Genomic DNA, 21,570 nt, shown 5'->3' on the forward strand with positions numbered 1-21,570 from the left:
AGGTTACAAATCAAATTCCTTTGGTTTAGTACCTTTCCTGAGTTTTGGGAGGCTTGTTGTGATTCCTGAGTGACCTCAGCAAACCCCCTAATCAATACCACGTCGGAATGCTGACAGATGGCAGAGGCAAGTCTCAGTGCCAGAGGGATTACATCAGTGCTGGCAGGGAACAGATGGCACAAAGGTGGACTGCAACCTGTGCTTATTTTTTGCATTCCTTTGCTTCTATTGTTGCCCCTGCTGTCAGCAAGGTAGGAAGTTTCAGAAGGGAAAAACGCAGCCATTCTCTGAAAGAAAGATTTTCATTGCCTTCACTTACTGGTGTCTGTCACAGAGACTTTCAGTCACCTTGATTTTGGCATTACAAAACACAGAGAAATCAGTAACACATGACTTCTTTACTATAAAATATTTGCTAGAAGGGTTCTATATCCCTTTTTTTTTTGAGTATCTTCCTGTTTGTGGCCCCATTAGAACCAAGCAAGTAACAAATCAATCCCTGAAGAGTAATGAAACATTTGCAATGAGACTGAACTTTTCATCTCTGTGTCAGGGATCAATGTCCACTGGACATGTGGCATAGGACAGCAGTTTTAACCCCACCACTAGATCAGTGAAAAGCATTTGAGGCCTCCCTCCATCTCCAGGGAATGAGTGCTGTCCCCTGACACAGTGCCAGTGCAGGCTGCCAGGTCAGGGAGCTTTCTGCTGTGTCCTTGGGGCTGAGCTGCGCTGCTTCTGCACAGAAATCTGTGGAGCTTCATGCTTAGTCCTGGCAACAGAGAGAATGCCAGGGATTTAGCCTCCCCAGGTGTCAAGATGGATGCAATTAATAAAACAAGTGAATATTTTAATTAAGAAAGCGTTATTTCTGTGTTATGCTGCACACTTCAGGATGCAGAGAGAAGAATGACTGGGATATTGGCAAACAGAAAAAAGAAAACCAAAAGCAAGCTGATTTGGAGCAAAGACAAAGTTGAAGTAACTATGCAATGTGTAAAGATATTTATTTGAAACAGCTGTAAATAAAGCAGATAGGCTAGAATTTGCATTTTCTTTTGAACTACAAGTCAGATTCTCTTGTGAATCACAGGAGCTCCACTGGATGTGAGATTCAAACCAGATTCAAGGAAAGTGTAGCAGCATGATAGACAGGAAATATGGCTCCTTGAAGGAGATTAAAATATAAAGAAACCACAGAGGAAGATTAAGGGAGCAAGAGTAGTCACTTATGCAGGACAATTGAATTCCTTGGCAAAGGGAGGCCAAGGAATTATTTGTGTCAGGCAGCTGCAGCTGCAACACAGCACCCCTGAATTGCTCATTGATCAATCCTATTCCAATCAAAAACTGATGGACAGACACTTTCATTGGTCTGAGTAGGGAGACTCTGGAAAGAGGATTGAGATGCAGAGGATTTTTAAACTGGGCTGACATGTCCTGAACACACAAGTAAACACTGTAACTTTCAGCCAGACAGAGAACATCCAGAAACAAGACATTCCACGGAAGAAAACACAAAAATGGGCAGAGCCCATTCCTGAAAGCATGCCCAGTGCAAGGACAGGATTCCAAGGAGCTCTGCAAGGCACACAGGGCTGCCAGGAAAAGGGAAACGCAACTCTCTTGCGTTTGCTGCCCTGCAAAGCAATCAGCACACGTTGCATCCTGCTGTACACCTCAGCATCAGGCAGGGGACTGCTCCTAATTCCATTTACCCAGCTCCTTCTTAAGATCAGTGCTGGGGGAGGTTCTCACATGGCTTCTTTTCTTGTGAATAGTCATACTAGTGGCTTACAAAGAGCACCAAAGCTCCCTGTCCTCAATTAACTGATTCTCCCTTGCTCAGGAATAGCAGATGTTGTTAAGCAGCAAAAGAAAGCAGAGCTTTCTTAATCCTCAAGAAAGCAGAGCTACTAATCAGTCACTTTTATATTTAAGATCACTTGGAGTAGCCACTGTCTTATACTGTTTTCCTAATTAATAGCACTGGAATGCACTTAAGTAAGTCCCAGATCAAAGAATCATATGCAGAGATCGAAATAAATCCTGCCTGTGTTGCTAATGCCTTGGAAATGGATGACTTGCTAAGCATTCAAAATCCCGGGTTTCATGGTTCAAAACTACAGATAGTGTGAGATGCTTTCAAAGGAACAGATTTAAGGATGAAAAGGAAAAAGCTCCCTTCATTTGCCTGTAAAAGACAATTAAACAAAGGCAATTGTTCAACTAATTTAGTGTGAACTTTGTGTATCTTAAGTTCCTTATTCTTCACATTCCTATCACCAGAAATCACAGTTCAGGAGCATCAATTTTCATTACAGCACAACTTTATCATCATTACAGATTTTTTTTTTTTAATGTGCTTTAATGAAGGGTTGAAATATTTTTTAAAGTAATGATAAATAAAAATGACTGGGGCTGAATGTGTTACCAGCTGGTGCAATAAATCACTGTCTCTTCCTGCATGAGTCTGTTTCTCATGATCTAGGATATCATCAAAATGCTTTGATTGATTTACAGTTTAGTAACCCAGCCATCATCACCATCCATAATTCTACAATAAACCACACCACTTAATGTAGCTGTTACAGATGTTCAGAAGTTCATTCCCTGCCTTTCAGGAGGAGATTATTGACACAGCAGCTGCAGACACCAAGATTAGCTGGGGAAGAAAAATTTGTCTTCTGCACAGGAAAGCGTCCCATTTTCCTCTAACAATACCCTGTCTTTAAAGCTGAAAGAGATGCTGCCAACCTTGATACATCCAGTTTCAATTATTAAACACCAAATATCTATTTGCACATACCTACCCCCCCTACCAGCTGGCAGGAGTAACAAGCTGCCTGGCTCCTGTCTGAAATGCATAATTTCCTGGGAAATCAAGACATTACTAAAAGCTCTATGCAACAAATCCATCAAAGGATGTGCAGTGATCAGCAGCTGATCCCAGGCCTTGCCAGCATCGAGAAGCCCAAGCTGCAGTGCATTCTGCATGTGGCACTGCCTCCAGCCAGCCCCAAGGAAACAATTGCTGGCATTTTGTTCTTAAAATCACCACCAGAGCTGGGCTGGGCAGGAGGGGCTCAGCCCCATGGAGAGAGGGCTGCTCATTATGTTCCCTGTGAGCAAAACCAGTCCTGCCCCACAGCACCACAGGAGACTGCATGGGCATCATTATTCATTTTTCACAAATTATTGATCTGAAAACAGTAGGTTGATTCTTGAACTTCTTTTGCTTGAGACTGAAAACAATGCAGCGTTAGCTGGCCTGCAATTAATGCTTTCATTAAAACTGCTTCCTAAAGAAAAGGAGAATAGGCAACATGCAAAGGACAAAGTGTGGGTATTTTATCCCAAACAGCATGAGTGCTGCCTGCCAGCCTCAGCAGCCACTGTTCATTTAAAGCAGGCATTCAGACATGCACACAACAGGAATTGTCAGAGTGATGGTCTAGCTCCCAGAAACAATTTCTCTCTTAAGTGAATCACCATGCCGAGGAAACCAACAAAAACAGCAAAATTCATGAACTGAGCAGTGCTGGAAACGGCTGCTCCAAATCCATCACTGATCTGTCCTGGCCAGCCAGCATCCTGCCTCTGACAGTGACCTGCTGCTGCTGGGAGAGGTGCAAGGAACACCAAAGCTACTTCTAGTCACAGGAATCCTCTTGTTTCCCCTCATTTGCACTCACAGGAAGCACAAATCAGCCTTGTGGTTTGGATTTCAGGTGGACATTTAAGTCTACAAAACTTCAGCAGCCTCAGGATTTCTCTGCCAGGTGATCCCTCAGACCTGTGCATTGAGAAGCTGAGAAAGTTATAAAGTACCAAGTGGGTATTTCACAGAGACAGCACCCCTGCACTGTAAAGAAGGGATATTTTGTCCTGACAAGCCTTGGCTTCTTCTAAGTGTGGTATTCCTTGTCCTGTGGTTAGCAGGAGCACTTGTGAGTACCAGAAGAGCAGCAATGTGTTGAATGTGATTTAAAAAAATCTGATTTTTGACGAATAGATCCTCGAAAGACTTTTTAAATTTAAATACAAGCCAACATTATTCCCTCACCTTTCACGTGAAGGACTCCAGAGGTGTTCCAGCTGGCCAAAAGGCTGCCAAATTCCTCTGCAGCTCTTCTGCAGACAAGTCTAATTTTGTTCTTAAAAGCATATGTTGCCATCTCCCAAAGTGCTGCTTTCTCTTTGGACAAACCTTCTGTCCAAAGGAGCCCTCAGGAAGTGCACAGTGGGACCATTCCTGGTCCTGTGCAGCCTGGGAATGCCCATCCCAGCTGGGATCCCCGGCTGTGCCCGTTCCCACTAGATGGCACCTGCCTACCACGGAATTGCTCTGGCAGGGAGGCACCGCTCCCCTCTCCAACATTTCCCTTCTCCTGGCATTTGCCATGTCTTACACTGCAAGGCCACCAGTGCAATCTCATTTAGTTGCCAGGAGTTGGTAATTGGGGTGTTTCCCTCTCCACAGGGGCACTGCAGGCAGCGATGCCCATGGAGGTCACCCACCCGCAGCCTCTGCTGGGATGAGCCGCCACAAGAGCATCCTACTAAAGCCCCCTCTGCTTGTTCAGCCTTCCTCCCAGAGACTGTGACAGCACCTGCCAGGGCATTTACATTTCCAGTGTCACAGGCATTCCCTGCTCCCACTCTCTGCCCCGGAGTGCCTGCAGCCCGCGGGTGATGCGGTGCTGGAACACGCAGCACTGGGGCTTGCCTTGGGAATTCTGCACCTACCCAGCCCTTTTGCTTAAGTCTCTGCTTCAGGCTTGACTGAGAAACACCACCTTTAAAAAATTTACACAGGCATTTTCTCCCTTGTAAGCTTAGGTTACATGGAAGAGTTTTGGTGGCATAGCTGTACTGTGAGAAGTAAGTAAAAAAAGAACATTACCAGCCAAATAGCAACGCCAGCAAAAAGTTGTGGGTGGCAATATCTATGTGGTTGTGGGTATGGCTTATTCTGTCCTGGGAAATGGGTTAAATTGTGGAGCAGAGGATCCTTGCCAGTGTGAATTCCTTCCCAAAAAGGGTTTATCAGCACAGCTCCACTGAAATAACCACAGTTTGAATGCAGGCATGTGCTTAGTCTGCCGGTAAAAACAATTATCACAGAGAAAAACCTTCTTGTGTTTCGTAAATTTTGAAGTAAGTGTGTGGCAATCCACATCCCTGGAGCATGCTGTGCTAAGTCTCTGCCCACTGGGATCTGCTGGGCTGGGGCCATTAGCTCTTTCAGACACTCTGGCAAACTGCTGAGCTTGGAGAGGCTTTCAGGCACCACCAACCTGGGGTGAATGAGAGCTAGTGATCTTGTTATATGAGGCTCTATATCCTACAGCTTAGAGTCATTCAATCCCCTGCCTGTCTCCTCACATAATAATTTATCCTTTCTTTGAATATTTTGCCAATGGGAGCTGGAAGGTAGCAGGGCCATTGCAATCCTTTTCTTTCAATACTCTGGGGGATCTCAGTTTGGTGAATTGCTTTTTCATCTTGAAGAGAGGATGTGTGCACAAGCAAGAGATCTGGAAAGCTCTCAGCATCACAGAACTGCTCTGGCTGTTCCATTTCACCTGGTGATGTCTTTTATTATCAGTTAGCTCAAACACTAGAAACACTCTCAGTCATCGGTGGGACACAAATATTGGGCTTCAAACTCCCCTTGTTAATCTTCCCAAAAGCTGGGCTGATGCTTGTGCATCCTGTTATTCCAGTCAGCCTAGAGACAAGTGCCAGAGCTGGCACAAGAGATATGTGTGCATCAAAGGTAAATTCCAAAGGGAAATTCCTCCCACTCCATGCTCAGGCTTGGTGTACTTGTTACTACACGTGTGCTTCTTGTTCCAGACACAACAAGGGCAAAAGCAGCTGTGGACAGGGACAGAAGGGGGACTGCTAATGCAGAAAATTAATAATGAAATAATTAATACAGCAAAGATTCACAGTGTTCACTCTGGGAAGACAAGGCTTTCCTTCTGGAGAATTCCGTGAAGGGAGGAACAGTAGCGACAGATTTGAAAATTATTTTTAAAAAAAAAAGGAAAAGAAATCCAATCACATCCTCTATATTTAAAAATTAAAAAGACTACCAGATGCAATTACATTCATGACTAAAAGATCTAACAGAAGTGTATTTAAATTCATTAACTTAGTCCACACTTTCCTACCTCAGGAGACCAGCTGCTCCTGGAATATGGGGCACCAAAATACAAACTACATCTTGCTTGTACTTGATCAAAACCTTTTCGAAGCTCCAATGATCTGACTGTTAACATCTCTTAGGTGATAATTAGGCTCTTGGGGCAGCAAACATTGTTTGGGAAAGAAAATGCACAGTGGAAACATAAGTAATGGAGCCTTCTGCCTGTTGAGGCATCAGTTATTCCACTGTATAAAAACAGGCTCCAAGGGCAAAGTGAGGCCATTTTCAAACAGAGCCTCATTTTGCCTGTGTATAGCAGCAATCAGCAGATGCTTTACCTCTGTGTAAACTGTTTATTTTAGGTTTTGCTCATTTCTTGCAACATATGTTTTAACCAAGAGATTTCAGCCCTTGCACACGTGGCTCACAAGCTCTCCTCTGGAAGACAGATGCTGTGTGGTTTTTTCCATCACTGCTTGACAGACGTTTGGTAGCAGTACCTGCCCCAGGTACCAGCTGGGGCAGGTACTTCTCCCAATTCCTGTGTTCTCAAGTCTCTCTGCTCAGGGGATGCTCCAGGGCCTCTGGATGAAAATACTCTTCACAGTATTTTCAGAGATACTGTGAAGAGCCAAAACCTCCTCGTGGGATGTTGCCTGTTTATTAAACCATGCACAGTGATATTCTCCGTCTGTCCCAGGAGGACACTAAATTAACAGCAGAGGCACTGACTTCCTTTCTGTTACTGCCACGGGACACATTTCCCTCCAGTGGGACAGGAAGGGGATTAATTAAAGACAACTGGGTATTTCTGTTTATGGTTGCATGTGACAGGTATCTGTCCTTCTCAAGTCTCCCTCCAGGTGCTATGCCTGGTTTTGGTCTCCTCCATCCTGCAAAGCACACCTCCTCTGGATAATGACCCTTCCTTCTCAGGGGATCCTTTAAATATTTCTGACAGTGTGGGGCTCTGCTGGCCTTCCTGCACAGTCCTCCATGCTCAAGCACAAGAACATCAAAGGACAGAACTGCTCTTTCAGACAAGACAGAGCCTGAACTGTCGGTTCAGACATTTTCTGGACCCACTTGAAGATTTTCCTGTTGTGAGTTAGTTATGATCCATGGCAGAGACATCTGCACTATTGAAGGGCCTGCTCCCCTTCCTCTGAGAAGTAGGGAGAGCCCCTGGGAAGTTGCAGCATTGCTGAAGAGCTGTCATTCAGCATGAAACCAGCAGATTTAGACTCCACCAGCCTCTGATGTCATGTGAGCGTTAACTCCTCACTGTTTGCAAATGTACCTGAGGTGCCCAGCACGTCCCCACATGGCCAAGGCAGCCCTGCTGATGTGCATAGGAGCAGGAACAGTTTCTTGCTGTCCGTGTCTCTTCAATCCAATGAAGGCAGTGTAGATGTGGCTGCACCAGTAGTGCAATGTCCCACTTGCCCTTAGTCCTCCTTTGCCACTGAAGGACTCGAGAGGTCTATTTTATTTTGCTTCAAAAGCCAATACAAGGCAGCTGACCTGCCTTGAAAAAAGAGTTTGAAACCCAAGGATGATCCAGGTATCAAAATCAGAGCTTCAGAATGTTCCCTTTTTGAGTGCCAGCCTGTGAATATGTCACAGGTGAGAGCATGGAGGGGAGAGTTCCTGAGGGGCTGGAGAAAGACACTCCTCCAGGACTGATCACATCCTTCTGGTGAACAAGCACATAGTGGCAGGATTAATCAAAGAAAGTGTAACTGTAACCAAAAGCAAGAAAATAGTGGGAAAAATAGGGAAAAGCAAGGGAAATTGCAGACACTCAAACTCAATGTCAAATTCTAAAACTGTTTCTAGTAATTCAACTCCAGACATGTGATTCTGGATGTGTTTCTATCTCCTAAGCCTCATATCTTTGTTCTGGCTCAGAAGAATTCCATTTCTCTTGTTATTTATGGGAACATGCATCATACATGTTACACTGTGTTTCACATACAGAGGAAGACTCCCCTTATTGCTGTGTTTTTTGGGACAAGCCTTCATACTGCTCCAAAAGTCCAAAAAGTACATGCTCAAGTCCATTACAATGTGAGATCACTTTTCTGAATGGGAACCTGGTATTCAACCTGAGCTGAAGTTACTTACAGCAAAACTCCAACATATTTCATGCAATACCTGTGCTATGCATGCAGCCTTGAAAACAATGATATTTTATTTTGTGAGGAATTTACATGAAATCATGAATGTTTTCTCTTCTTTCTAGAGCTTTCAGTCTCAGAGAAAATGGAGATTATTTCCACAGAAGAGCAGAATGCCCGTTATCACCATGAACACACAGAACTTTACAGATTTCTGATGGCACTTAGAGAAACTGGGTGCCAAAGTCCCATACCCAGTGCTGTGTCTTGATCTTGTCATCAAGGAGCCTGTAAAGGCTGCTATGAGTCTTGAGACACTGAGCTGAAGATGATGGATGGCAGATTTATGAATCACATTCCAACTTTTTAAATCCAAAGAATCTTAAAATATCTTTTGCTGCTCTTTCCCCTCACAAGAATGTTACCAGTTATCCTTGACAACTGATAGCTTTCATCTATCCCCAGTGAATACATAGATTTTCTTTAACCACAAACTCTCATCTGTCTTTTAAGCCTTTTGGCTCATAAGCCTTTTGGAGTAGCAAAATATTCTGTGAGGAAAACTCAGAATGATCCAGATGACAGGATAGGGAGGACAAGGAAGGAAGACAAGAAGAGAGGAGCTTGAGATGAAGTGTGGTTACATTTGTTAGGTTTAAATTTGATTAGATTTGTTAGATTAAATTTGTACAATCACTTAAGACCTATCAGCCTTGAGTACATCATCAGGTCAATCTGGTGGTAAAACAAGGGGCTTCCCTTCTGAAGAGGGGAAATTAAAAGTATTAGATATTTTCTCTTTTAACACTAGTTTGTGCAGGAGGGGGTAGGTGAGGCTGCAAATGACACCATTGGTTCTCTTTGGGGTGAATATTTGTGTGAGGTTAGCTACGTACATCATCATCCAAAAGCTTTATTTTTGAAATAGTACTTGCTATAATCTGACCTTTTCTTTCTGTGGATAAGGTTTTCATGGGTCTTACTTAAAAGCTGCATTGATTCCAAAGTGAGAAACTGTGATGATGAATTTTTCAAATGATACAGGTGAATTACAAACATACCCAGCCTTGTTGCTGAAAGATGAACACCTTAAGGGTCCATTGTCACTTTTAATTGACTGAACATGCCCACACCTCTTACAGAGAACTACTGTCATTACCAGTGTTTTTCTGGGCACCAGTGCTGATCTCTCTGTTCCTTCTTATGCTTGGCTGCTTGCTCTCAGCTCAAGCTTTTCCAGCCATCATTGGTTTGCTGAAGTCTTTTTCCCTGGCTTAAGTCACAGCTAGTCTGTAAATTCTTCTGCCAGGTTTTCATTCCATCAGGGCACAGTCCAAAGCTCACTGAACTTAGAGGAAAGAGCTGCACTCGCTCGTAGGGATTTCGGATCATACTTCACCTGCCTGTCTGCCAAATGCTTTCCTTGAAGACAAAACAAATGCTGTGTATGAGTTCTCTTAGGAAAGAATGACAGCTGCTAGGGGAGGACACATGAGGAAATGTGTGGGGACAAGCATGTGAGGAAATGCAGCCGTGCTGGGGAGCAGCAGTGACAAGAGCAGAGTAAAAGAGAAAACCAGTAAAAACTGTGGAAGAGGGGCAGACAAAAATGATTTCACCATTACACATTCTAACAATTGATCCTGCAGTTGTAACACTTGATCCTGCCTTTTAAGCCTAAAACCTTATTTAGAAGAATAATCTCCAGGTAAAGTAGGATCTCCATGTTGTTTTAGTGCTGGGCCTTTCTCAGAAAGGGACATCTGGGACCCCAGTAGGAGCCACCTTCCTGCAGAAAGGCAGATATGTTTAACTGAGGACATGTGGACCCTTCCCAGTCCATGTTCAAAGAAATCTTTTGAAAATCAGTTGGATCTACTTTGCTTTCTGTATCCCCAGCAGTTCCCTTAGGCTATATCTACACCATCAGCTCCAGGAGCTCTTATCCAGATGGAGTACCCAGTTTGTTCAGAGGTGCCCCAGCCACCCTGGGCTGTGTTTTCAATGGGCTGGAGGAGAGCTGTGGGCTGCTCCAGGCAGGGATCTTGTTATCAGGACAAAGGGATCAGGGTATAAGGAATTGCCACAAAACACATATCTCACCCACTGGACAGAAGCAGTGTCAAACACCCTTTGGAAGGTCAAAAAAATAAAGGAAAAAAAAAAATAATTGTCAAGCCTTGCTTAGGGAGGCAAACACTTTTCTCCCCAGAATTATGTCCTATTTGCCATTATTACAATGTCAACTTTCTGTGCCCAGTTTGTCACCTGGGACTCTGCTGATCTCATTGCCTTTGGCAGAAGCATTGGGGTCTCCCAGCTGTTCAGCAGGACCAAGGAAACCAAACTTTTCCCTTTCTAATTCACTAAGAAGCTAAAAGGTAGGAAATAACAGCCTTAGCAGGAACTTTGCTCAGTTCAGTCTGTGCTCTCCCATGGAAACACCAGCCTGTCAATCCATTCTTGTGGCATTTCCTGGCTGTGATTCCCACCTGTCCAACAAGTATGTGCAAAGTGGCTTTTACACTGTTTGTGGCTGATGGTTATAAAGGCTAAAAACATTTATGAATTGCCAGAGTCGTGCATTCATAAAATTTGACTCAGGCCCCTGGAAAACCACTGGACTGGCTGAAAAAATTCCAGCACATTAAGCTGACCTCATTCTGCTTAACTGCAAGTACTCTGGCAAGGGAGCCCAGGATCCTTCCAAGATTCACTCCAGTAAGGACAGGAAACCTGTGGGGGAAGTCCTCTGCTAAAGCTCCTTCCCTCCCAACAGCGATGCCTCTGTTCATCAGTGAGCAGTCTTGATTGCTGTTAGTTGTGGATCAGTTCTGCTCTATTTTAGGACTTCTAAAAGCTGTTAAAACTAATATTCTCTCACTCCCTCCTTCTAGAAACTCATTTATCACTCTGCCTCCTGCACAGCTACAGTTCTCTCTCTCATAGCTGGCAATTTCTCTCCTATGGTATGAATTTTGGATGACCTAAGGGGTTGTAAGCACATGGGTGCAGTGGACCAAGCTGCACAGTGGCAAGGAAAGACTTAAGCAACTGGGACTACTGAGAAATTTGTGCTAATTAGAAGGAAAAGGAACAGTAAATAGCTACAAAAAACCCCAGAGAGATCCTCAAGTAGAAGGCCCCCCCACCCCCAGCAGCAGCAGAGCTGCCTGTGGTCTCTGTCCCTTTGAAAGAGAGCTATGAAATGCACCAATTTAGTGATAAATTCACTCTCAGAGTGTATTCACTGTCAGATCTGCTGACTTGCAGATGTATCTCATGATAGGTGTTTTTAAAGATAAGTGAACACTAAATACAAGTGAGATTTGGAACTAAGGCACCTGGAAAGGGAGTTAGTACAAAAGGAAGCTTTTCAAAACCATGAAACTAATTAGATTAGGTTATTTCTACATGTCAACTAAAGCTGACTTTTGACTGAGCTTTTCTATAAATATCTCAGCCAAAATACCTATTTACCTGTGTGCATGAGCACAAGGAGGAGCTTGGAGAGCTTCTTCCAGGGCAACTGCTTTCTAAGGTTGGATCCCAGTGAAGAAAATGGATCTCTCTCCAAATCTAACAGGGGCTTTTTCTCACCATTAGCACAAGTCTTCATTCACTGATAACCCAGTGGCTCAAAATGTCATGGAAACAATTGCTCATGGACTGTCATTTGTCATAAAATAACATTATACCTGAGACTCAGTGGATCACCACTTGCTCTGCCTCCAAGCACCACGGCACGTCCACAGCTACAGGCATCAAATGTGTAGTACAGGTCCAGAAAGGGCTAGAGGTAGCTGCTGGATGCCTCTGAACCCAAATCTTCCTCATGCCAGCAGTAACTGGCAGCACTACAAAGGCTGGATTAAGTTTACAAGCTGTCAGGGGTTCCTGTGGGCCAATAAAGCACCAGGGGATCAGCGTGAAGAGAAACCCACTCCAGCTCCCTTAAACTGCCACAACACAGGCTCCAGGATGCACTAGGGCTCCCCTCTGCTTGAGATGGTAATTCAGGGATCTGTGGCACTGCTGTAAATCCCTGAGAGTCACAGAGAGCAGCCCCAGCCTGGTGTCAGCACCTGGAAGGGCAGGGGGGCTACAAAGCCCACCAGGAGCTGGAGCACGGGGTGATGGAGAACACATCACACAGACACCTCTGAGCCTCCCACTCCATTCACTGCTCACTGTCTTGCTTTCACACAATTGATATTCTTACTGCCTTTTGTTCACATTCTCACACCCAAAAAGCAAAACTTCCCCTGCTTCTCATCTCATTACTGAAATTTTCCTTGCAGCTCACTAATTTTGTTCTCTCTCAGGTGGGAGCACTCCCAGAAGCAGATTTCCAGCAGCAAATTAGACAAGCTAAATTACTGGAAGTTTACCAAAGGAAAAGGAAATAGACTTCAAACACCTAGACTTTTCCCTTCCTCAAATCAGTAGCTTGTTTATCCAAATAATAATAAAGCAGGCAGAAGGATGTAATTAATGTCAAGCACAATTCTTTCCTGTTACTTTGAGGTACTAAAATCAAAACCAGAAATCCTGACCTTGAAATAACATACACACAAAAACACAAGAAAAGTTTCATATGTATGATTTTCTAATTTAGGAATGTCCGTGTGCTGTGTGAGCTGCTCACCAAATTGAGCCAGGAAATACATTAACTGAAAGCTAATTCAGGGCAGACCTATTTTACCTCATGTTTGAAACTGTTCCACAAGGTTATTTCTCTGCAGCAAGGCTGCATTTTGGAGAGGAGGATGAGTGAGACAAGGAGAGGAGAGAAGGGAGGAGATTTGCACTGTGGGTTTTTGGCTAAAACAGAAAGGAAGCTATTTCTGGTGAAGTGGACTCTCCCACACACACTGTTAATGGATAAATTGTGTAAGAAAAATGTCTCCATCCCAAGGCAGACCCAATTATGTTCTGCATTAACTGAAACATATGGGAACATTTCAGTATAAACAAAACCTGCACTGTATGAGCTTTTTTCTATGAGCTTTCCAGTTCATTTAACCCTTGATATGGTGCACATTAAGAACAGCCTTAGATTACTGGGGTAACGCTCTACTAAGTATTTTTTGGCTCAGATAATGCAGCAGTATCTCCCAGCCTTTCCAGTGATAAACTGAGGGCCTGCTTGGGGGTTTTAATCCCCTTCTTTGGGCCAATTTTGCAGCTGAAGGGGGTGGATGTTAATGTGAGCTTCCTGAGAGCCTCAGTTTGAACAAAAGGCAATTTTTTTGAATAGAAAGATGGCAACACCATAAAGTCATCTATGAGAAAAATAATATTCACATCAGCTTGCTCTCCCAAATTACCTGTCTGCCTCTCAAAATGCTGCTACTGTGTAATTCCTGGATTTTCCTTCCTTTTCAGGACTGTGCCCTTTCACCTTCCTGTTGGGATTCCAGAAGCACTTCCAGTGAACACCAGGAGTCATGGTGAATTGAGACTCAAACCTGTGCTGAAGTTCAGGACCTCTGAGTTCCAGAACAGTGAGTCATTTGCTTGCCTTTTCATCTCCTTGCTTTCCTTGCCAGGACTTGCCCTGCTGAAATAACCAGCTGCTCCATCACTTTTTTCATCAGGTAAGTGATGAGAATCAAGATTTAGACAATTTTCTTATGTTAACTGGTCTACTTACACTTCAATGCTCATGTTTACTGTGCCAACTAGTTTACTTCTCTCTTTGAGGGCTCGCTGACATTAAATCACATCCAATGTCTTGTATCCTCCTGACTGCTAAGCCAAGCAAACACCAGCAGCTTGGGTATAGCTCTAATGAAAAGCTTTGGTTTTATACTTTGATACAAGGTGTATGGCAGGAAAGAAGACTCACCAATCAAAGCAAAAACGTCCTTCTGCCATGGAAAACAAAAGGAGATATCTCTTCAGTATCAAGTGACACACTGATTTTCATTTTCTGACCAAATCACTGTGAAACCAGGAACCTGTCCCTCTCACTGTCATTCATAGAAAGTAAAACCACAAAAGATTATTGTGATTTTTGACTTCTGAATTACAGGGGCCCTTGGGTTCCTATGACCTTGTTTCTCCTTGAATTCAGCATTTATTCTTGAAATAATCTTGTTTCACTTGTACAATTGTCAGCAGTGCTCAACCTAGTACAATCCAGTGAGTTTTCTACAATCTTCAGCCTGCATTTGTCCAGCTTCATCTGCCTTCAGTCTACTGCCAGCCTGTTGTTCTCTTGCCAGACTGCAAATCAATGGCCCTTTAGACTTTGGGCTGAACCCAACAAATTGTGCTCTATAAGCTTCTTCTGGAGGCCTGGTTTCCAGTCTTTTTCTTACACATAATTTCCCAATGAATCCTCTCCTATTTATTTTCTGCCTTCTCCAGCTGTGGGTACCAGAGCTGAAGACGGTGAGGGAGTGCTACACTCAGAGCTGCAGGGGATGTAGCCACAATTCCTGGGTGGATACTTGTTGTGTGCCTGTAGTACCTCTCAAGAGGAGACCCATGGCACCACTAATATCCCCCCTTCAGATGTTGTTAGGATGAGTGTCATGCTGCTGTTTGGGTAAAAAAAAGTGTTCATAAACTGATCCCATCTCAGCAAACAGACTGACCTTCTCAAAAAGAGTATAAATGAAGCAACCATAATGATGGAAATACTGATGGGGATATTCTGGACAAATTTCACATTCTGCTATGCAGAGAAACAAGGATCTGAAATTGCACAGGACTGAAAATGAGATGTTGCAGCATTTGGCTTCTGGATCAGGAATTCTAATCAGATGGAGGAGGGTAATGAACAAAACCTCATTATCATCTAGCAGCCACTAATGTGTGTCAGGAACTAGATGAATACAGGACTTTGCTGACTAGCAGTGGCAGCTCCTATTTTAGCAAGAGCTATGTTTGTAAGAAGCTCTGGAAAAATGAGCCAAAATTCTGAAACCAAGTATTCCTTGGGTACAAAATTGTTGTAAGATGGCAAGTGTGGGGCAGTGACTTTATTTTTAGGTCACTTGTTTATAAACCAGACTAGAAAAAGCAGTACAGGGAAGCAGTTAATGCTTAGTTGTCTGTGTGTAAATCATTTACTTGCCAGTCCAGAGGGCAAACAGGGTGGAGGCCACGAGCAGCAGTTTCCCCAAAACCCATGGAGGGGCAGATGTGTCCAGCTGCCCACACTGAGTCAGCAGAGAGATAACTTCTGAGGAAACCTGGGGCACAACTTCTGGTGCTGCTCCAAGCCAGGCAGTCCAGCAGCCCACAGGCCTTTGTAACAATCAGCTTTGATGATTTTAATTTGGCTGGCTGGGAGGAGGGAAGGCCAGTATGCAGCTGTCCCCCAAGCTACAGCCTCATAAAGATAATTGCACTCTCACTTTTAGAGAGGACTTTCAGTCCATAAACAAATGGTTTTTTTCAAAGCTCTGTGACACAAAAGAGCTTGCCCATTCTCCCTGCAAGTGTGGATTGCTCTGGCAGTGCTGTGACACATGCCAAGTCCCCTCTCTCTCCCCCTCTGTGCTCTGCACTCACTGTTTCACTGCATAAAAGGGCTTCACCCTTTATTAATAAATGTGTTTTTCTCTTTGGCTATTTTTCTTTCCTACATGAAGTACACGCCCAGTATTATTGAAGAAGATGACAACTGTCAGACCTACACTGTTCAAGTCAAAGAAAATGCTGATGAAATTATTTTCTTGGTCCCTGATCTCCATGCTGTCAGTTGTGGTCCTTTTCCCACAGTTTGGGTTCACTTTCAAATGTGTCATCTTGGCTAAGGCCAGCTCTTTGGGCTCAGAATCACACACAGATACCTTAAATCCTTCTAGAGCAGACAGCTGCTACAGAGAAGCTGGCAGAATTCCCCAGCTCCCACAGATACCCTTTGCACAAGGGTTAAAAGAGGAAGGGTTATATTCACTGTATTTCACTGCTCTGCCACAGCCAGCTGTTGACAGCTATGACAAAACAAGAGAAAGGGTCAGGAAAACTCCCAGGCAGAAGAGTCCTGTTGCAAAATTTGCAGCAGAGGATGGCAATCAGAGAGAGGGTGTATGTGGCCTGTATAACTCTGCTGGAGCACTGGGACAGGCTTGGGAAGAGGAGCAGAACCTTTTCTAGGTATCAAAAATGTTGTAAGAATCTTCTCATAACCTTTTCTCTACACCCATTAGTTAAACTTCCCTTGACGACCTCCTCCACTCTGTCTGAAGCGTGGTGTAAATCACAGACATAAAATCTCACGGAGTTCTGCATGAGCAAGCATTTCCACACGAGCACAACTCACTCCCTAGGTAACTGGGGATATTAAGAAGTTAAATCCTTCAAACTACTGTTGCGAACAGCAGCACTTGACATGGTAACCCCAGACCGAAATAATCTTGGACTCTGATCTAGTCAAGCATCCTTGTCTAATAACAGCCTCAGGCTGTCAGGCTGCAAACCTTGGAAAATAAAGCAGCATCACAACACAAAAAAAACACCTTACTCGTGTTGTTCCTGGCTAAGAACCCACTCACCTTGAGCTGCCAGGTCAAACAGGCAGGTACAAAGCCGGGGGTATGGATAGCCAGGCCAGCACCAGACAAATCAGGGTGCAGTTTGTCTCTGAATGAAAACAATTCCTGCTTTCAGCACTTCTGTTTCAGTGTCACAGCTGCCCTGTGAGCTGGGCTCCCCTGCTCAGTGAGGTGGGCTCTGCTGAAGGTGGCAGTCCTGGGCCTGGCAGGCTTCAGAACATCGACACTTTACAGCCTGGTTCTGAGAAAAATGTAGATGATTTTCTTCTGGAGTACGCATAGGAAATCCCTGGAGGGTGACATTTGCAAATGGGGTCAGGAAAGGCTGTTCTCTGCAGGTCTTGGAGCACACAGCCTTTTCTGGAAGCCAGCAAGGTTGTGGAGAGAGGTGCGGGATAAGCAAGAGCCTCCAAAGCAGAGTGATGCCACACATCAAACTGTCCCCAGAGAGCACAGGAAAACTTCAGCAGCAGCTCAGAAATAAACAATTAAAAATGATGAATTTGGAGTAAATTAATAAATAAACTGAGGCCATGCTCAAGGACAGAAAAGAATTCATGACAACTGGCCCTCCTTCCTATCGGTGAGGAGCACATTTCCCTGATCACGCTCTTCTTCTTTAAACGCCATCAGCAGATTAAAACAGCCCTTTGAGAGCAGCTGCCAGCCCTGCCAGCTTGGTCAGGATGTGCCTTGCTCTCAGACACAGACTTGCTGAGTGGGGAAGCTGGGCCAGAGCAGACACAGGGCACAGAGCCCAGGGACCCTCAGAGAGCCAGACTCCAGGACACCCCTTTGTGCTCCCCTCTTGCTTCATCCTCATGCTGATAGCACAGGATATTACAGGATAGCACAGAAAAATTACAGCCTTTGAGGGTCATTTACCATGTGACAGGTGTAATATTCAGAGTTGTTCAGAGACCTTCCTTTTGCTTTTCAATAGTGGCAACAGTTCAAGGAGACCCTTACAAATTCTTTTTTGTGCACTGTCTTAAGAGTTGCAACTACGCACACCCGCCCCTGGATGGCACCTGAAAAGTGTCAGCAACAGTCCCAGGGTTAAGTCCCTTCCCTTCTTACTGACAACAACAGTCTAAAGCTCCCCAGGAAATTCTTTGTTCCATATCCTCTACAGTGAAGCTGAAAGAGACCCCAGGGCATCCCACAGTGATAATTCAGCCACATGTAACTTGTCTGAGGGCCTGTGATTTAACATTTACAGTGACTGGGTAAGTAAAAACTTTCAGACATTTTTTGGCACTACAACACTCAGCAGAGCCTTGAGCATACCTACAGGAGCCACCACTGTGTAATGTTTGTTATGGCCTTTTATTCTGTGGACACACTTTGGTAAAGATCCAATATATCCATCTTCTACCATGTTTTTCTGGCCTTCTATCAGTTAGCTTTCTTACAAACACATATCCCACCTCAAAGCCCATTTTAATGGAGAAACCAAGTTTCTAGTCTCTACTGAGCATGAACAACAATCTCCCCAACAAAACCCAGGAACCTTCATACAGTTGTTTTAATTTCTTGTGACACACTTGCAGTTTCTGTCATTTTGCCTCTGGCTCTGGCATCCAGCCAAAGTAGTGAGTCACTGAAAATTCCATTTCAAGGGTTAAATTTACATGTTTTACATAATGAGTACAAACATTTTCCAGTTCCTACTAATTAAATTCATTGAGTCTTCTGTGACTCCACTGTCACAATGTAAATGAAGGCAACCTAACATTGTTGAGAGAGGCACAAGGCTACTGGGTCCAACCCTCTGTCAGTCAGGTTCTGGAACACAGCCAAGCCTTTGCAGGGCTGTGAAGATGACCCAGACACAACAGCATCTACTTCTGGACCTCTGGGAAGTGGGGGAAGTATAAAGTTTGGAAAAATAATAGTCTTTTCCAGATCTATCACAGATCAGGTCTGTCTCTGCCCAAGCTGGGGAACATCAGGACTTCACTGTCTGCCACTTACTGGTTACATATAAAAGTGCTTATTAAAATAAAATTTCTTACTGCAGTTTCTGTTCCTTGTCTTCAGTGGAATTCTGTGCTTGGAAATTGTCAGAAAATACATGGTCCTGCCTCCCAGCATCTGCACATTTCTAAATTTCTCCTGCAAAAGCCTTCTTTTTCCTAAGTGTCCTGATTCCAGAAGAACAGAAGGCACCAAAAAGGCATAAAAAGGCAGCGAGCTCTGGGAAGGACAGGCTTGGAGATTATTTCACCTCAGACTTTGGCAGACTCCCAAGTGGCAGAAAATGCAGAGTGAAGCAAAGACAGACTTGTAACAGAGCAACAGGAAGAAAACACGGACAGCTTTCAGGGACAGACAATGTCCCTGCCTGTCTCTGGACACCTCTCTCTGTATATTATCTTCTTGACTGGCATCCCCTCTTTCTACTGACATTTAAACAGGCTGTGTGATCTTCAAATTAGTGAGCCCCCCCTCTGACAGTCCCAGTTCTCTGGAACTCACGTGGCTGTGCTTTTCTCCTGCAGATTTGCTGTTTCAAGGCTGCTGTGATGCCCTCTCTAAGGGCAGAGCTGGGTGGCAGCAGGGGACAAAGCCCAGGTGGCAGCAGGGACACCATGTCCACTGTGCTGGGGGCTGCCCAGGAAAACCCAGCCTCCTCTATTGGGAGCATCCCTCCTTGGTTAGTGAAGATAAAATATAAAATGTTCCTTTTAACTGGAGTTCTTGCACTCCAAATGGCCTCCTTACCAACCTGCTTCCAAAAGAGCTTTCAGGTTTTATTTCTATACCTCTGAAACATGTGTACTATTGAGTGAGGAAATAATAATCTTACCTTTAAAGTAATGAAGCAGACAGCATCACACAGAGACATCAAAGCCACCAAAAGACAAATCCGGGTCAAATGGGAAAAGGAAAAGAAAAAGAGAGAGAAAATACACAGTCAGATTTGTATTTCTCTAGGAGCACACCAGCTAAGCAAGACAAAAAAAAAACCCAAAAAAACCAACATTTTAATTCAATTTAGTTTGCTTTCTCTGATAAAGTAAAAACAATGGGGCAAATGAAATAGGGTGACATAAAGTGCTTTTGTCAGTGGATAAAAATTTCAAACATTTACACAAATCATCTTTAACCAGCATTTCTTCATGACACTGACATGTCATCAAAGGAGAAGCAGGAAGAGATTTTCTGTACTATGAGATTTAACACAGACACACACCATTCCACCACAAGTCCTGGGTGCAGAGAGAGGGAAAAGGAAGGGGATGTATCGATAGATCTGTCTGCACACACTCAGCAGCACTAAGCCCTTGGCAAAGCTCCAGTTCCCAGTGGCTCCAGCCCTGCCCACTGCATTTGCCACATTATCCCAGAGCCCCAGGCAGAGTTCTAACATCCAGCCCCTTTCCCCTCTATTAGTAGGCTACTTCCAGCATAAACAATGGAAAAGGCTTTGGAGACCAGTTAACACTAAACCAAAAATCCATAAAATAACACAAGTTTGGTGCAATGAAGGTACAGAAAAGGGAGGGGAAGGATTACTCGCAAGAAAAGAAACAAAGACTGTTCTAAAGCCAGAAAATCTGTGAGTTTATCAGACTGAGAGGTTTCCAGTGCTACTGAAGGAATCCAGCTCAAGTCCTTTAGCTGCCTCATCATCAGTGCTCCAACACTGTGCTAAAAGGTTTGACATGAGTGTCTGTGAAAGAAGGAAAAAACCCAGGCAAATGGGAAATTCTTTCTCACAACACCTGTGTCCTCCCCACAATGAATGTAATGAATTTGGCATGGCATGTTTGAATTATTTTTATAATTTTTTCCATTTTCAGCGATGATGAAAATTAGAAGGTTTTTTTTTTTATTATTTTTTTTTTTAATCCTAAAAGGAAAACTTTCTGGAAAAGCAAAATCAAGCTGGCTTGAATATTAAAAAACGTCAAGTGTTTCTCTTTTTTCTACTTGAGCTGCAGTGCTTGACCCTAAATGGCACATAGCTAAAGAGCTGTTCCTCCAGAGAAATTAAGGTCATAATGTAAGAAAATAAGATTACAGACAAATAGAGAAAACAACTGTAAATGTGCTGGGGTAGTATAGCAAATGTGTCTGCCACGGTGGCTGGAGGAAGATGCACTCCCTGCTCATCCCAGCCTTGAAGGATGGAAGGAGACCCTTGGTCCAGCTGGGTAAGGCTGCTGCCTCCCAGCTCATCAGCCCAACACGCTGTGCCTGGCTGCAGTTCCCAGGGCAGGAACACTTCCCTGTGCCACCAGGAGCCTCCTCTCCTCCCCTGGGCCCGAGCTGGGCACTGGGATCTGGCCCTGCAGCCACGCACATGCGTGGGGAGGCAGCAGATGAGTTTTGGAGATGATGCTCGCTCTCAGTGTGAGGCTGGGAGAAAAACCAGGGCCTCCTGCCAAAGCACTTCTGCCAGAGTATTCTTCCATCTACCTCTTTTCTGTTTGTGAAAAAAGACAAGAGGAAATGAAATCTTGGATAAAGTCACTGTGCTGAAGGACCCAACAGGGCAGAGAGAACAGAGCTTTAAATGGATTCCAGTTATGATCTCACCCCTCAGCAGCTACTGAGCAAAGATGAATGAGAAATGAGCGAGGACACGAGCAATGAGACATACATTTCATGTGGCCAGAAGTAAGTGGGAACATGAACAGTGTCTGACTTTCACCCCAAAACCTTCACAGGCTGTCTGCTATTGCCCTGACACTCATCCATGTACTGAATTCACTCAGACAATTCGATCTTTGATGAGGATGCAGTGAGAATGGAGAAAAGTGGTTAAAAA

The 21,570-nt window shown here is 44.2% G+C and overlaps 1 protein-coding gene and 1 long non-coding RNA gene across 2 annotated transcripts in view; both read right to left on the reverse strand.

Annotated features, from left to right (window-relative positions):
- Positions 1-21,570, reverse strand: part of HS6ST1 (heparan sulfate 6-O-sulfotransferase 1) — a 186,756-nt gene that overhangs the window by 14,170 nt on the left and 151,016 nt on the right. The gene's annotated exons all lie outside the window — the stretch shown is intronic.
- LOC147651172 (uncharacterized) overlaps positions 15,865-21,570 on the reverse strand; it is a 102,064-nt gene continuing 96,358 nt past the window's right edge. Inside the window, exon 2 of the long non-coding RNA XR_015274211.1 lies at positions 15,865-19,602. This is a non-coding gene — a long non-coding RNA (uncharacterized LOC147651172). The remainder of the gene's footprint in view (positions 19,603-21,570) is intronic.

This window comes from Cyanistes caeruleus, chromosome 10 (assembly GCF_971803275.1).
Source record: "Cyanistes caeruleus chromosome 10, bCyaCae1.hap1.1, whole genome shotgun sequence".
In the NCBI taxonomy this organism is placed as follows: Eukaryota; Metazoa; Chordata; class Aves; order Passeriformes; family Paridae; genus Cyanistes; species Cyanistes caeruleus.